This window comes from Sorex fumeus, unplaced genomic scaffold (genome assembly GCF_029834395.1).
Source record: "Sorex fumeus unplaced genomic scaffold, SorFum_2.1 ptg000191l, whole genome shotgun sequence".
NCBI classification, from domain to species: domain Eukaryota; kingdom Metazoa; phylum Chordata; class Mammalia; order Eulipotyphla; family Soricidae; genus Sorex; species Sorex fumeus.
In genome coordinates this window covers 822,079-838,858 of record NW_026606248.1, presented here as the reverse complement: position 1 = coordinate 838,858, position 16,780 = coordinate 822,079, and the positions used below count along the sequence as shown (strand labels likewise).

At 44.9% G+C, this 16,780-nt stretch overlaps 1 protein-coding gene across 7 annotated transcripts in view; it reads right to left on the bottom strand.

Annotated features, from left to right (window-relative positions):
• Positions 1–16,059, bottom strand: part of FOXP1 (forkhead box P1) — a 683,259-nt gene extending 667,200 nt beyond the window's left edge. For all 7 annotated transcript variants that reach the window (XM_056108027.1, XM_056108026.1, XM_056108028.1 and 4 more), the window contains exons 1-2: positions 15,859–16,059; positions 13,824–13,959 (exon numbers count right to left, since the gene is read on the bottom strand). The gene's annotated coding sequence lies outside the window, so the exon portion shown is untranslated. The remainder of the gene's footprint in view (positions 1–13,823; positions 13,960–15,858) is intronic.
• Positions 16,060–16,780: the final 721 nt, after the last annotated feature.

Sequence of the window (16,780 nt, the reverse complement as noted above, 5' to 3'; positions counted from 1 at the left end):
TCCTCAGTCCCAAATATGTTACGAACTTCAGAGACAATTTGGTACTTGTGAAACTGCCCTCAAATAGTGTATTTAAAGAGGAAGAAAATCAAATATAAATGCATATACTTGGAGGTCTAACTAACCATCAGCAGAGACAGATACAGAAAAATGGTCTTAATACAATGTAGAAAAAAGAATTTTTCCACCAGTATGGCATAAAAGCATGTGAAATAAAAAGCAGATAGTGCATGGTCTGTACTTTTCCCTTTCAAGTCCTAAGCGGTGCTCAGAAGGGCGCCCTGACACTTCTCAGCCAATCACTGGTTGTTTAACGCAAGGGCTGAAGATGTCCGGGACCTGCAGTGCTGAGTACTTCCTGGACCACCCTGGCAGTGTCAGGGGCCTCCAAGGTGTTAAGGTATCAAGCCCAGGTCAGATACATGCTCGGAATGCCACCTTAACCACTGTACTATCTATCCTGGCTTCTACAATTATTTTCTTGAATTATGTTTGAATAGATTCATCTTTAAATCTATAACTCATATGTGCAATGCATAGGAGTAGCTAAACAGACACAAAGGCTTGAACATAATTGTAGGGAGCAGGGTGGATTTGATTCCAGTTGCCAGGGACAAAGAGGTGGCTTCGATCAGATCATCACCAATCCTCTGCAGGGCTTACAAGTCTCCACTGTAAGGAGAGCCCAAGCGATTCTTCTACTGATACCCTAAAGCTCAAAAGAAAAAAATTTTTTTTTGCTTTTTGGGTCACACCTGGCAATGCACAGGGGTTACTCCTGGCTTTGCACTCAGGAATTACTCCTTGCGGTGCTCAGGGGACCATATAGGATGCTGGGAATCGAACCCGGGTTGGCCATGTGCAAGGCAAATGCCCTACCCTCTGTGCTATCGCTACAGCCCTCAAAAGCAAACTGACCTCTGCCTTCTTCCTTGCTTTCACAGAAAGCCTGGATACTCAGATTATATACTTGAACCCTAAATTAGGGATTAAGGGCACTGACCATCCCCCCTCCCCATGTAGTTGAAAATCCACGTATAATTTTTGATTCAGTAAAAATATAATAGCCTGCTGCCAACTGGGAGTCTGATACCACAACAGTCAACTGAGACAAACGTATGCCATAAGTATGATGCACTGCATTCTTATAACAGAAAATGTTAAGAAAATTTTAAGTGGGTGAATCTTCAAAATTGTCATCGTCATGTTGAGGAAGAGAATTTGAAAAATAATCTGTGAAAAGATGGGGAGACAGATCAAAGAGCAGAGCGCATGCCTCTATTCACCAGGCCCTGTCTTTGATCTCTGGCACTGCATGCAGGGCTCTTTGAGCACCACTGGGCAGAGCACCCAAGCATCGCTGGACCCAAGCACCATCTCATCAGTCTGAGAACTGAAACTTCCAGTCAAATATTACTGAGAATGGACCCCAGATCTCCTGAACACTGTCTGGGTGCAAGCCTCCTGATAAAAAGGAAAGGATATGGGGCTGGAGCGATAGCACAGCTGATAGGGCGTTTGCCTTGCATGCGGCCAACCCGGGTTAGATTCCCAGCATCCCATATGGTCCCCTGAGTACGGCCAGTACTGAGTACTGAGTGCAGAGCCAGGAGTAACCCCTGTGCATCGCCAGATGTGACCCTAAGAGCGAAAAAAAAAATCTGTGATTAAGTGGACCCATCCAAATTCATGCTGTTAAAGGGTCAACTCTATGATTTAAAAAGGATGTATATGGATGGTGGTTATGGATATCTTACAACCCAGAAATATTTTTCTTATTAATATTTTTAAAGCACTTTTAAACTCACACAAAAATAAGAGGCGGTACATAGATATCCCATTAACCCATTGGCCCCTAACATATTCAGCCTTCCCATTACAAACATCCCACCAGGGTGGTATTTTGTTACAGCAGATGAAACTAACCGTCCTAATCACCCAAAGGCCAGAGTCTACAACATTCTATTTCACTCTAAGTGGAGTACATTCTCTGGACTTTGACAAAGCTAATATGACATGTATCCACCAACATGGCATCATACAAAGTATTCTCCCTGCCTTAAAAATACTCTATGTTCTCGCCTATTGATTCTCATTTCCCCACCCTCTGGCAAACACTAATCTTTTTTGCTAACTCCACAGATCTACCTTTTCTAGAATATCATGCAGTTGGGGTCATACAGATGGGATATTTCTCACTTAGAAATATGTCTTTAAGACTCCTCCATCTTTTCATGGCTTGACAGCACATTTCTTTTTGATGTCAAATAATATTGCATTGTCTGGACAGACGACAGTTACATACACATTCACCTTCTGGCAGACATCTAGTCACTTCCAAGGTTTGGTAGTTATGAATAAAGCTGCTATAAAAATCCATGGGCAGATTTCTGCGTGGACGAACATTTTCAACTCCTGTGGGTAAATACCAAGGAGCGTGAGTGCTAGGTCAAATGAGAAAGAAAATGCTTGGCTTTATAAGAAACCTCCAAGCTGTATTCTAAAGTGAGTATCCTATTTTGTGATGAATGTGAATTTATTTTGTAAACCATTACTTCTGAGCTCCTCTCTAAGAACTCCCTCCCCCGCCACCCCCAAACCCCGGGGATAAGGATACTTTCGCGTGGCACAATGAGAGTTCAAGGAAAACATTCTCCCTAAGCCTCCACTCAGCCCCTTCACGCACAGAGCCTGGTCAGGCTCCTTGGGATTTCCCCATTTGAAAAGAGAAGCTGTTAGGCGAGCCAGGCTCTGTGACCACCCATGATCTGAATTACACACAGGTGTTCGAAAATACAGAGGGATCCAGCATAATTAAGAGCATTAAGCAATCATCTCAGCCCAAGGAGGCAGTTGGAGAAAAGAAGAAAAGAGTTTGGGCAGCACTCTGGGAAATAAATTCCACAGCCTTTCACCAAGTTGAAATCTTGGCTTGGGACACACATAAAAATGAGCCTGGCCTGATCTGAGCTCCCAGTGGACATCTGCCAGATCACAGAAGTTGACCCAATTGGCCTGCCTTACCACGAAGGCCACTACTGGACAGCAGATGGTATTGCTGGTAAGAGTCCACAAGGATGGGCAGGGCAGTGGACAGGAAGATAGTGGCACATGGCTGGTCCCAATCAGGGAGGGAGAATGTTCTTTCACGGGAATCACGGTTACAATGCCTTTGTTGAAAAATACATCATAGCTGACTTCCATCTGATTTTCTTCTTTTACAAACTTCACTCTTTCTTTACATCCTATAAAGCAAAGCTAATTACTCCTTTTCTCTCTTGTCACTTGGTACTGTGCAGTAGTAAAACAACTGCTGAATTCCATCCAGGGAGTAATGTCTTTTAGGGAGAATCGCATTAGAAACCCCCTTGCAACAAAGAAGGCAGTGTCAGTATTCTCCCACACAGTTTCGAGAACCTAGAAAAAAGATGCTAAGTTACAAGTATTGCTTCTACTTTAAATAAACCATTACCGGGTATAACTTTATTTGTAATGAGAAACTCAGTTTTTTAAAAAATAAAAGTCATTGTTTTATGGGCAGCACTGACTCTAATGGTCCCTTTTTAACACACACCAGTCTTTTAAAAAGAGTGTTGTCCAAACATTTCCCCTTTGTTTTACTTTTCTCCAGTCTTCAGGGAAATGCTATCTACCATTAGACTCATTTTGTTTAACATCTCTGGACACTGTGCTATTTACTGAGTATCTGATATTCCTAATAAAGCATTGGTACAAATGTCCAAGTTGTCTAGGAAGGGAAAAAAGTTCTCCAACCTTTTCTGATTGGTCAATATAAACACCTCTACGGCCTGAGTCTGTTGAGCATGCTGACACAATGCCTTTTATCTGTCCTTTTAAATTACAAAAGATTATCATTTCATTCAGCAATGAGCCTGACTAAATCGAAACTCCCTACGTCAGAATTAAATACGTTCCATCTACTCGAAATGAACAGTGTATTATTTATCACTAATATTTAATGACAAAAAACCTGATAAGTCTCTCCGATTATACCACTGATTTCATCTAGTCGCGCATCATCGATTCCTTTGGTCATTAGCATAATCACAGAGCATCAACTCCGGCTTATGCAGCAAGTTTGATAACAGAGCTGAAAGTAGACACACACTATTTTAAAAACATGTTCCGATTTTCATCTAAGTATATCTTTATTTATATGGCTTTCTTACCATAAAGATGCCAGTCCTTTAAAATATGCAGAAATCACTTTCTACACTGAAGAACAAGGTGCTATATCATAACAAGGATACAGAAGTATAAAGCGCCTGTTAATTAAACATCGCTTCTTAACTTGCTACCCTGCATATGTAACTGTTAAGTTTTAAGCCAAGTCTTTAAATAAGAATGAGAAAATGGCTAGGCTCCTTGAAATGCAGGCTTTGCCTGTTTTTTTTTCTTTCTCCCCCTTATATGTAAGAGATAACTCAATTGATATATTATTTTAAAATCACATTCTTTGGTATATGGGTTGACTTTAAGGTCTCCCCCACCAAAACAACAACATCAACAACAACAATAACAACAACAACAACAACAACAACAACAACCTCATGGCAAATAAAGTTTGAATTATAGTACTGACAGTTTCACATTAAATTTTCAACGTATGGTACCACATTATGCTGCTAGAGTTTAAGTTCAAATGTAAAAAAGTTGTCTTGAATTAAAACCCAGCGTCAAAGGGTTCACATAGAAAAATGAATTAACATATAGCGACCTGCATCTACAAGGAAAATTTTTACTAATTTTACCAAACCCCTACCAGGAAAAAAAAAAGAGGCTACTAAGTAATACATAAAGAAACCATGTATATAAATTCTGAACTTGCGAGAAAAACAAACCCATGTCTGGGGGAATGTATGTCTGTATGTATATATTACAGACACGAAGAATTCCATGAAATGACACATAGCCAGCCGAAAGCAAAGGTCATATCCAGGGCGACGAGATGGGATAAGATGAGCGAGAATTATACGAGGGGTCTCTTTAGCATGGGGCCAGAGTGGGTTCTATGTAAATCCAAGTTTTAAGTGCCCGGGTACTCTGAATTTATTCTTTATTCCCTTTCTTCTCTCCTACATGTTTCGTAATAAAATCAGGGAGATGCAAACACAAAGTTTTTAAATAATATCTTGGTAAATATCTGCTGGATTTCTCGAAAGTTGTTCTCAATGCGAAAGAGTGAAGCGCTTAAGGCTAAAGTGTCACATTTTCTTCAAATGGGGCACTAGTTAAAATACCAGAAACCCACCACCCGATATAAAAATCTATATGCACTGTTTTCAAACTGTTCACTATTGAATAATTCTTTCCCCTCAGTCCTCTGCTACAAGAAAGCCATCTCTGACACAGATGCCATTTCTATAGTTAGTGCAAGAGATGCGTCCTGCTTCCGAGTTAGAAAGATAGTAACAAAAATAAGCACATAAATGAATTCTCTTTTTAATTTTGAATTGCTGCAAATCAATGTTCAGCGACTATGAACTACAAGCACACCTTGTATATAATTTCAGGACAAAGTTCTATCAGAGAAGTAAATTTTTGCCAGATGGGAGTTTATTTCCCCTGCACTCCCGTTTCTACCCCACCCTGGAATATGTTATGCCTGTGATGCCATCGCCATAAGGACAGAGACCAGAGAGAGGCACACCAGTCAGCGGCAAGGATGATGACTTGCTTCTACAAGCATAAGAATTTGTTGTAAGCTTACCAAAGTTATAGCTGCACATTTACTGTCAACATGCATCACAGTGCAACAAAAGCCATTATTTAGAAAATAAGATGAACACGCCGGAGCCGCTGAACCCTTGCTAAACCCAGAGACGACATGCAAAACAGCAGCTCTGCAGCAACACGCCTCGCAAGGGGGGGCCAAGAGCGAAAACCCAGACTGCACCAGTTCTCACTTGGATAGACTGTTTCCTCCAAAACCGTTGACGTGGCTGGTGGACAGCAACTTTTTACAAAGGTGCCCCATCTTTCTAAAGGATCAACTGCCTTCTTGCGAAATAATTAGGTGCAGAAAACTTTCAATTAGAGAATTTCTATGATACATCGCTAAAATGGATCTGTCATGGATTCTTTAATGATCGACCAGGTAATTACTTAACCTTTCTTAATGAAATGGTTAATATCCTTTCCACAAACAAGGTGAAATGATTTAAGCGCCTCCTGTAGATTTCATCAACCCGGTGACAGTAGGTGGCAGCGGCAACTATATATCCTCTCTGGCCACAACTTCTATTTTTCCAATCAGAACCATTTTTCAACTCTTCTAGAAATCCTCTATTTAAGGGGAGAGACGCTCTAGTTTTAAAACTTGGCCCATCAGAGAAATTTTTTTAAGTGCTTCAGGGTCTGAACAGAAATACAAGGACTTTGTTACAGGAATATTGCAAATGTTACCCAAACCTAGAAATGAAGCAATTGTAAAGTCCTAAATATAAAATAACTGCCAATGTTTTGGCATCGATTAAAGTCAATCCACACCCGAAGTCAAATAAAAATGATTATGATTTTTTTTTTAATTTAGGTGAGAGCATTCTGGACACTTTATTGCTAGGCAACTTCAAAAGGTACATTATTAATACAGACCCCAAAATATACAACTTTTATTTAAATATCTCTTTTGATCTCTGTGGTTAGATCTTTAGCTGAAGACCTGAATATTTAAACAAGCCTCCATAGCATTTTATCTTCCTTTATCTCATAATCTTGGAGGATGTATTCTTCTTAGGGTTCTGCTTGCTTTATTTGTATGGCATCCTTGGCGAAGCTATTTTCATCAATAGCCCTGCATGCCCCGTCACATACGGACAATGATAAAGAATTTCCCCAAACACCTAGGAAAGATCAAAATACTTGCAGCAGCAGTGTTACTCTAATAAGAAAACAGTTCAGATTTTAAAATTAAGATGAAATACTCAGAGAAAAAGAATTCCAGAAAGCCATTTGACACTAATTGGTAGCTACAGTCTAACAACGCCCATTGGAAACATGGATGCAAGCACGGCATAATTTGAAAGGAAATGTCTGGGACTTGGTGAAAACCAGCAATGTCCCAGGTCCCTTCCACCAATTTGTGGAACTGTGAGGCTCTTGTTCTGCCTCTATTTCTCTAAGTATCTAATGTTTCTTTTTGTGTTTGTTTCTGAAAAGGGAAACTGTATCCTTCTTTTAGGTTTACAAAGTTCAAGCAGATGATGGACCCTTGAGAAGAGTCACAGGCTTTCATCCAACTCTGATAACTGAGAAGTCACGGCTCCCACTTCGGTGGGCATCAGAATTACGTAGGGGACTCTGCAAAAATGCAAAGGCAGCTCCACCCTGACATGGCACGCCAAAGAACAGCAGAGCTACATTCAAGCTTGGCATCAGCTCCACTGTGGATCTCATATTGGTGCATACTTAGAAGTCACCAGTATTGATTCTTAATAGAAATCTAAATGCATTAAAATGAAATAGAGTGGGATCAAGATGAAACAAAAATAACAGTAAATTCAAAGTGAAGGTAATAAGATTTCAGTTCCATCATCTCTAACACTGTAAGATTGGTCCATGAGTTTCTGTTTCGTGAGTCAATATGACTAGAAACTGGTTTAAAATGTACATTCTCACACCAGTCAGAAAAAAAATCAGATCCAAGAATCTGTATTTTCATAAATCTACAGAGAGAGAACAAGGTAAAAGAGGAAAGGAAGGGAGAGAGAGAGAGAGAGAGAGATGGGGAGTGGGGGGAGGGGGGACTGAATAGAGGAGAGAGGAGGAAGAGAGATGAAAAGAAAGGACCACAGGACCAGAAAGCAAATGAACAAGGGAACTCAGTCCTTTAGAAACACAAACCAACCACAACTTCCTTCCGCTTCACACCTGAGCATCACACCTGAGTATAGGAGTTCCCATTCTGAGCTTACCAATTTGCAGGACAGCACCTCTGAAAGGCTCTGGGACTGGAGAAACTCAAGCAAAATTTCACCATACCCTCCCCAAGAGCTATAGTTCCTGTTCTGAGAGCACCAGGAACATCTTTTAAAATCCAATCAATTGTGTGGTTCGATCAGTAAGCTCCAAGAAAGTATTTTCAAATACTCTTCCCAACTCACAAAGGAAAGCCTAAAGAAGGGAAAGTCAGATTATGACTCAATTGCAGAGCCAGGAGGAAGCGAAATCAACCTCAGGAATTCAGTTTGAGTTTGATGCTGGAATTATTATTTTTCCAGCAAATAAACTGGAACACATACACACAAAAACTAAAAAACCAGAGAACCTAGTAAAATGGAAATGTTCTATCTACCTGTTACTGATAAACAGCTTAACAACCAAATAAAAAATTGTGGGGAAAATATCCACCCGATTCTTAGTGTATTAATTCTTCTCAGTGTAACCCAGGTCCAATAACGCCATGCTTAGATCCATTTTTCCTCTCAGTAAATTGCTGTCCTATAACACCTCTGATATCTTCAAAGTATTTCAAGGAAACAGAATTAACACACGCTTTCTAACCAATGATTCCCCCTGTCAGCTATTTGTTTGAATTAGCAGTTGAAGGATATAAAACTATCACCGTCAGGTTCTAAGAAGGAACTACACAGTAAACAAAGTGCCCAACACAATTTTTACAATGTCATGGTCCTTTAAACACACACGCACACAATACACACAAATCAATAAAACCTATTTTTATTATAAATGTGATTTGGAAAGAAAGCACAATTAGCTTTGTACAGGCACTGCTGAAATGTTCCCGAACACACCAGACATATGTAAATATTTCGTGATATCAGTTCCATTTGAGTAGACCTGTCAAGATATTTACAGGGCTTGACAGTACTTCTGTCTTTAATTAAATTTTTGCCCAGATACTTTAATGTAATTTGAATAGATTATTAGTTGTCAGTATCTAATCTAAATTTTGTTTACAATTTAGTTACTCTAAGTACTCAGATTGAAGAAACTAATTTAACCCCATGACTGAGCAGCTTTAAGCAGCAAGATGCGACCACTGAAAAAGCTCCTACTGCCCTTTATACTCTCAATCATCTGAAATTACTATGACTTAATTGCAAATATCAAGGCGCTAAATTGAGCCCCTTCTACTTTTTTAAAATCAAGATATCTTGGGGAGGAGTATAAGGAAAGCCTCACTTACACTTGCAGGGAACCACGCTCTCTCTCCTTCAGGAAGCTCATCCTCCTCTTGGCTAGCTAGGTAAGAAATGCTGTTCTGACTTTAAGTCCCATAAAACAACCACTAAACAAACATTTGTTATGCATAAGGCAGGGCACCTCCTTTTAAAATGGCATCAGAGATTTAAAAAAAAAAGCAAGCCTTGTGGAGACATCCATAAGCTAATTCGGTCACTGGATTTCAGGACTGGGAAAATCAGAGCAAGCAAAAAGGATGCTGCTTCTTGTACACTCGTCTCATTGACTGGGAGCTGACTTCTAAATAAGGCCCCCAAAATGCCTTAGCACAAACTGTCTGTAATTAATAAGAATAATTTGTTGAAGAAACAAAGAACACTGTCTAATTATCTTTCCCAACTGCTATGCCTTTCACTCTACTGTACTTCCTCTTTCCAGAATACCAGCCTTAGAGCCATAATTGCAAGAACATTACCTATGAGATGCAAAACCAAAGCCCTTCTTGAAATCAAATGTTCCTTGCAACATTTATTTTTAGGTGGGTGGCAAGGCCAAATCTGCTTAACTTCCATTAACTACACTGTCACACGTACAGTGAAATAAACTACGTGAGTCTCAGGGTTGGGGGTGGAGAGGCTTTTAAAAGAAGACCAAAATGTCAAGCACTTGGAGACCCCCTTTTGGACAAGTCCACCCCTGTTCCAGGAATTCCTCTCATCTCAATGACTCGTTGATATGCCAACCTTTGGTAACCTCTCATATTAATTCATCTGTGTACCATGAAAGAAAACTATTTTTTAAAATCCACTTTTAAAAAGGTCCCTTGGACAACATACGTATGGCAAAGAGACTTGCAGTCCAACGTAGGAAGTTCCAATTTTCTGAAACTCACAGGCCCAGTTGCAAACTCACTTGCTTGCTGACTTGACTCACAAACTGAGAGTTTTATCACCTGGTGGGACTTAGTACCATCAACTCAAGAAAAAAAAATTCCATGCAAATAGTAGATGTATATGGTATATGCTGGCTCATATACGAAGTTCACCTGTCTATACAATACTACCTCTTAAGATTATTTTCTTCAGAAAACAAACCCCTACTTGCTTGAGACCTTTAAATACTCCAGAAGGACAATGCTGCTGACTTAGCAAAATGGTATTTTCTATGACTGAATTCCATAAAAAGAGAATGACACCTAACAGGCAAGATAAGAAAAGGAAAAGTAAAAGCCCTTGCAAAAAAAAATTATTTTAAACCAAACAAAAATAACACCTGTGCAAACCTAGCTATGCTCTGGAATCCATTTCTTGGCCAGAGAGAAGCAGCTCATGCTCAGTGCCTTGAAGTTGCAATTAAATTGTAGTAATTTAAGATTATCAGGAGAGCAAAGGGCAGTGGGAGCTCTTTGGAGGGCTTCCCTCCCCACTTAATGCTCTTCAGTCAGGGGTTAAATGAGTTTCTTTAATGTAAGTACCTTAAAGTAACTGAATCATAAACAAAATTTAGACTATTTTCTGACAAGCTGCAATCCATTTAAATTTTATTAACGCAAGCTTAAAATTATTTTTAAAAGATAGAGCTCTTACAATGCCCTATATATACTCTAGGCATTGCCAGTGAAATACAGTTGGGACTGTGATACCTGATGTGGAATACATATACTTTTTTGCATGTGCAATCTTACAGGGTAACATTACAAAATTCAGTTTGAGTCTTGGAAACACATGAAAACAAAATAAATAGCACAATAAGACTGGCTGTAAGGGAGGAAGCTAGGTTCAAAGAACTTGTCACATCTGCTGTATTTTCCCTTCTATTTCTTAATTTAATATTGGACATGCTTAGTATATTTATTTAAGAAAAAATAAATTTTTCTGTTAAATAACTGCTGAAAACAGACATACCCTACAACAGAACCTAAGAATGCAAAAATACAAGACCGCGGGGTAGCTTAAGAGAAGCAAAGAAAAACTTAGTAACAGAAAACCATACCCAAGCTCAATATTAACCCAGTTAACTTTTGTTATTCTTGGTACAAATGATTTAACTAGAAAATATTTATAGCTTTTTGAAAAACATTACATATTGCAGAAAATTACCTAACAGCATCTATGTGTATGTTTAACTTACATTGTTTAATTATACAATAAACAGTCTAGCCAATAAAAGCCACAGACTTTGAAACAGTGGCACCAAGGTTACAAAACACACACACAAAAATATAAAGTGCTTACTAAAATGATCAACATTTATTAATTAAAAATACATTATTCAAATGACAATTATTTCTATTCTGCTTAGTATACTTATCCTATTCCCTACTTTGTTCTTCTTAATTAAAAATGGCATTTAACTTGGGGAGAGTTTGTAGCAAAAAAAAAAAGCAGAAGTGTTACACAGTTTATACTGCAGGACTTAAATATCACCACAAAATCTTATAGATAGCTCCAGCAATATAACCCTTAGATCGAGACAGTTACTTTGAATAGTTGATGTTTCTTTCATTATACTTTGATAAACCTGTGAAAACAAAATGCTAAAGCAATTACGTTACTATTCCCTTTAAAAATGCAAAGCAGTTGAATTTTCCTAGACAACAAGCAAGGACAAGTTATAAAGAACTTGAATAAAAGTAGCAACGTGGTCATGCTGAATGTCAATCTAAAAAAAGAGGTTATGTCTAATCTGGAGAATGCTCCCTCTCGCCTTTTTAAATTCCAAGAGTGGGCTGACACAAAACTTCATCACCAGGGATTTTTTTTTTTTTTTAGCTTCACATCAGATTTAAACTCTCACATACAAAACCTTGGCTTCCCTGACAAGGCAGATCTTCTAAGCTTGATGTGAGAAAACGTTATCTAACTCTAGTGTAGGAGTCTAATGTTGGTAAAAAGAATTCCATGCTGTTCTGGGTAGCTAGACAGCCCCTGGAAGACTTAATATTCTTTGAATGCCTTTTGGGTGTATTCTCTTCATAAAGAAGAATGCATTTAAAAATAACTATATTTAGAAACTTAATATCCATAAGAAACTCAAATGCTAGCTAGAAAAGGGGCTGGTACTGCCTTGCTTCCAAGTGAGACTCCGCTTGCAACAAAGATCAGCATTTGCAATGGTCCATTTCTGCATTAGTGAATATATAGCTTTGCTGCTTGAGCGAATAGTCCAGGGTTCTCCATGTAGCGCTCCTGACAACAACCCAGCAGCAGTTCTGTTTGATCTCTCCTGCTTCCTTAATTTGGGTTGTCAAGGTTCAGCAGTTGGAGGCTGTTTACTTTACTTTAAAAAAAATTGATTTCCCCCCTTTTCTCTCATACAATGACTAATCCAAAGTCTAAGAGGGGGAAAGGCAGGCAGTGGCACGATGTTAACCCCCCACCCCCTTTACAATCAGATTTTAGCTGACACCTTTGGAATGGGAACTAGTTGAATTCCTTTTTATATATTTGTAATGCTCTTTAATTATGGGATATTTTAAGGAGAAAATTCACAGAGGGAGGGGAAAAATCAGATCCAAATCTGAATCTGGGAGCCCAGTTTTCTCTTCCTGGACTCAAATAGATGGGTATTTCCACTTTAAGAATAAAAACTCCAGTGGAATTCTTTAAAAGATTTGACACTGTGTCTCAATTATGCAGACTGTCCCTGAATAGAAAGCACCTGAAATCTTAGTATTTCTCTCCAAATTCCACTTAAGACATCCCCCCCCCCCCACCCGCACCCTCCAAAAGAGATTCTCATTGTGGAAAAACGACTGGGGTGAGGGCAGTGGGGGATGTTGAATCAAAATTTTTATGGATTCCTCGATATTATTTTCAGCAGTAGAAAAACTCCTTCTTTCAGGTCTTCTCAACTCAGCTATTGTGGAAGCCCAAAGTCTGAAGGCTACGGATAATCCAAGGTAAAGTGTAGAGGGTTTCAATGTATAGATTCTTTCAAAGGGAATCCAGAGTGCCCTGCGGCATTCCTGCTTAAAAGGGCAGCAACAAAAAGGGAAGGGAAATCCAAACTTAGAAAATACCTGGGACCAGACGTGAGCGCACCGCCAGACCCTCCGAACTGGGCTGGAGAAGCTCAAATGCAACCAAATGAAATGCTTATATTAATTTCATTATTCTGCCTCAGCCTCACAGATGAGGGCTGGGGGGTGGGGAAGGGTTGGGAAGAGGAAGAAGTAAGTTTCATTTCGGGGTTTCTGTTCGAGCAAAAGGAAAATGAATTAAAATGAACGTTTAGGATGAGCCCAGCCTAAATCAATACACTTTGTAATAAGCCCGGCAAGAGTATTTGAACACAATGACTTGGAAATAATTAATAGTTATAAAGGGGGAGTAGGGTGAGAAGGGGGACAAGGGATGTCACCGTATTTTATCACAGCACTTTACCAGTGCACGCTGAACTTTGATCTCCAGATTTTCGGGTTTAGGAAAGAAATGGGGGGGGGGGAGGTAAAGGAGAATGTCCAGTATTTCGAAGCACCTACTGGCTGGAGGGTGGGCACACTCCTGGCTCCGGGCGCCTCGTCGCTGCGCTCGCGCCGCTCCAGCCAGCGCTTGGCCACGGAGAGCCCCCGGGTGCAGCCGAGAGCTCCGGGGCGTCCCGCACCCTGCGCACCCACCCCCCTCCTCGCCCGGGCGCCCACGGCCACCCTGACTTACCCGTCGAGTCCGGGGAGGGAGTGGGAACGCCGCCTTCACGCCCGCGGAGGAGGCGCCGGCAGCACCATGGTCCCCAGCGCGGCTGCCGCTGCCCTGGCCCGCCACGCGCTCTCTTCCTCTGGCAAACTTTCGGGTTCTGCGGTCGACAAGAAATCGGGGCGACCCTCAGCAAGTCGGCCCGGTGCAGGTGGGGGAGAAGTGGCGGGGGGTGGGGTGGGGAGCGGGACGAGTGAGTGAGCAGGCTGGGGGGTACCAAGACAGAAGCAGCGACCGGCTCGGAGGACCGCGAGTGCGCTCGGAGGGAGAGAGGATGTGGCTCAGGGAAACCCTGCAAGGATCCGAGACGGGGAGATCGGCCAGAGCCAAAGTCTCAGCACCTTCCCCAGGATCCTACAAAGTTGCAACAACAAAAAAAAAAAAAAAAAAAAAAAAGGAGGGGGGAGGAAAAGGGGAGGGAGGTGGGCTCGGGATACGACCGCGGGCGCAAGGTTTGGAGTTACAACTGTTTATTTAGTCCTTATTCTCCTAGGGGGCGGGAGCTGCGCAGGGATGGGGGGCCGCGGGTGGGGGGGGGAGAAGCTGCAGACAGCGACTTCGAAGCAAACACTTGGGAGGGGGGCACGCGACTTTGTTTCTGGGCGCGGTGCTCCCAGGCGCCCGCGTGTGTCGCCGCCAGTCTCCGGGGACCGAGGCGGAGCTCACAACAGGTGGGGAGGGGGACTCGCCGAGGGCCCCACAGAAGAAGGAATCAAAGTTTCCGAGCGCGACGGTACCGGGGAGGAGGGGGTGGGAGGCTGGGGCGCGGGGAGGCGGAGGCTGCGAACGGCCGCGACCCCGGCGCGACTGGCAAACTCCGCGGCTCCCAGCGCGCCGCCGCCGCCGCCGCCGCCGCCGCCGCCTCCGCCGGGGTCTCCTCCCCGGGCGCCCGGCCCCCGCGAGCCGACTCGGCGGAGTCTCCTCGGTGGGCACGGATGGAGCGCGGAGGGGCGCGGCAGGACGGCGGCGAGCGGGCAGGGGGCCGGCGGCCACCGCCCGGCCGGGGCCAAGGGGACGCGGCGACGCGAGCGCGCGTTGGGACTGATGGGGCTTGGTGAAGACATCCCCGCCAACCCCGGGGGGCCCAGGCTTAACCGGGGCGGGGGGGTCGGGAGGACCAGAAAGTACGAGGTGCGCGACGTGGGAGCTGGGCGCGGCGACTCCCATCCGCGCAGGGGCCGAGGCTGTTGCGGGGCGGCCAGTGTCGCCCGCGCAGGAGCGTGGGGACGCGGCCGCAGCCTGCAGCGCGCGGGGTACGTGTTTCTCTGGGCTCCGGGTACGGCGGGAAAGTGCCCCCGCCGCCGGTGAGGGGCACGGGGGTAGCCCCTAGCGCAGGGCCCGGGGTGCCAGCGGCGTCCCCGGTCATTCCACCGCGGACCGCGCTGCAGCCTGAGGACAACGAGGGGGTCACACACTCGCGGAGAGCAAGGGGGGAAAAGTTTGCTTCAAGTCCAAACTTCGGGCTCCCGAGGCGCCCAGCGCGCGCCCCCCGCCCTCCCGCCCCGGACCCGCCCCGGGGGCCCGCGCCCGCCCCGCAAGTCAGCGGGCACCCCGACGCCGGACCCCGAAAGTTGTGACCGACGGCCGGTGCTCATCGATCTCTGCCCGCGGGGCCGCGAGAGCGCAGCGCAGGGACCGAAGGGCCGCGAGGACGGCGGTCTCGCCTCCCGCCACCTCCCTTCTGACTTATGCAAATAGAGCCGAGAGCGAGCGCCGCGGGTGCCCCCGCTGCCCCCGCCCCCACCCCACGCCGTCCCGCAGCACCCACCCCGCCGCGAGCCTGGGCCGGGACCCGGGGGGAGAGAGGCTGAGAGGGGAGGGCTGGGACGTATGCACGTGGAGCCTGGAGATGGAAAGTAGTTGGGGTTTTTTTTCTTTTTTTTCTCCTTTTTCCTTTTTTTTTTTTTTGGTTGTTGTTGTTGTTTAAAGTGGCGGAAACAAGACAGGAGGCGGCTTGGGAAAAAAAAAGTGGAGCAGAAATGGAAAAATACAAACTCACCCGCTGCAAATGGTCTCTCGGTGCAAACTAAGGTGTTTTCGGGCCTTTCCCCGCGCGCGCCCACTCCCGCCCGCGCGCGCACCCCCGCGCACACACTCCCCCGCGCACACGCACCCCCGCGCGCGCACACGCACACTCACACACACTCGCACACCCACACGCGCGCGCGCGCACACACGCACTCCGGGCGAGGGCCGGGCCTCCGCGAGCGCGGCGTGCCGCCGCCACACAATAAATAACAATAGATTCCTCCGCTCCGGACTAGCTTCCCGGAGCCCGGCCGCCGGCCCGGCCCCCGCCCCCGCGGGGTCCCCGCCGCCTCGCGCACCCCCGGGCCCCCCGCCCCCGCGGCCCGCGCCCCGAGTGCGAGCGCGGCCGCCCTCCCGCGGGCGCTCGGCTGCCGGCGCGCCCTCCCCTCCCCCTCCCGGAACAAATAAATAAATAAGGCGCGCGCGAGAGGCCGACACGTCGCGGAGGGAGATGTTGTTATTTTTTGCTGTTGTGCGTCCCTGACGTCACATCCACCTGCTGGGTAAACAACGAAGCAAGCAGCAAAAAAAAAAAAAAGAGGGGGTGGGGGGAGAAAGGGGAAAATGCGGTTGCCAGTGCAAGGGGAGGGGGCGAGGCGGGGCGGGGGGGGCGTCCCAAGAGGCAGGAGTGAGGGGCGTCTGGTGTGATTGGGGAAAGGGAGAGAATGCGGCGAAGAGGGCGAAGACCGCTAAGAGCGGTCCCTGGCAGAAGAGAGACCGGGCAAGGCAGCCGAGGAAGATCAGGAGTCGGGCAGGGAGGAGGGGAGGTGGGGACTTTTCCGGAGATGGGGGCCCCTCCGTCCCCGGCGAACGACGAGGGCGAGAGTGTTGCCAACTGGAGACGGAGATGGGAAAGCGACGGCTATCTACTGGGTTTCTGAGCTAAAAATACA